Genomic DNA, 666 nt, shown 5'->3' with positions numbered 1-666 from the left:
GGACTAAAAACATAGCATTTTTTCTCTACAAGCAGAGATACTTTTGTTAATTTGGACACATTCCTCCTCAACATGTTTGATTTTACAACAAATATTTAAAATTTACATTTTTTTCAGATTTAGGTAAATAAGTCAAGGCACGATTGAATGTGTCGATTTTTGAATATTACCACAGCTTTACAATTATTTTTAGTTATTTTCCTTCCTATAGTCCGAGGTTTTTATGAACTGAATACAACAACCATTTTTATGTGTTTTGATTTGGGTTTTCAGGTTCTGACATATATATTATTATCATTATTATTATTAAAAATTTCATCTTCTACCTAGAGATCACGTGGCTGGACCCTTTGACCCATTCTCTCGCGAGAGGTGGAGGCGGCTCTCGGCGAGACCGTGTCTGCAGTGACAAATCGGATCCCGAAGACAATCTGCTCGTTTCTGAGGTAAGAGGGGATGATTAACGGCGCGCGTGCACAGGCCGCATGGACAGAGGGCGTGTGTGTGGCTGCGTGCGCGCGCGCTCACATGCGCGAGTGTGCGGGCGCGAAAGGGATGAGGGCGTGCTTGTTTATATGAATGTGGATGAGAGTGACGAAGGATGGATGGATGAAAGGCTGGATGAAAGGATGGATGGAGGAATCTGCATCCACGGTCGGGATTGAG

The 666-nt window shown here is 42.8% G+C and overlaps 1 protein-coding gene across 1 annotated transcript in view; it reads left to right on the top strand.

Annotated features, from left to right (window-relative positions):
* The first annotated feature begins 329 nt into the window (after positions 1–329).
* zbtb25 (zinc finger and BTB domain containing 25) overlaps positions 330–666 on the top strand; it is a 4005-nt gene continuing 3668 nt past the window's right edge. Inside the window, exon 1 of the mRNA XM_024291973.2 lies at positions 330–446. The gene's annotated coding sequence lies outside the window, so the exon portion shown is untranslated. The remainder of the gene's footprint in view (positions 447–666) is intronic.

This window comes from Oryzias melastigma, linkage group LG24 (assembly GCF_002922805.2).
Source record: "Oryzias melastigma strain HK-1 linkage group LG24, ASM292280v2, whole genome shotgun sequence".
Lineage (NCBI taxonomy): Eukaryota > Metazoa > Chordata > Actinopteri > Beloniformes > Adrianichthyidae > Oryzias > Oryzias melastigma.
This window is presented reverse-complemented; position numbering and strand designations above follow the sequence as displayed.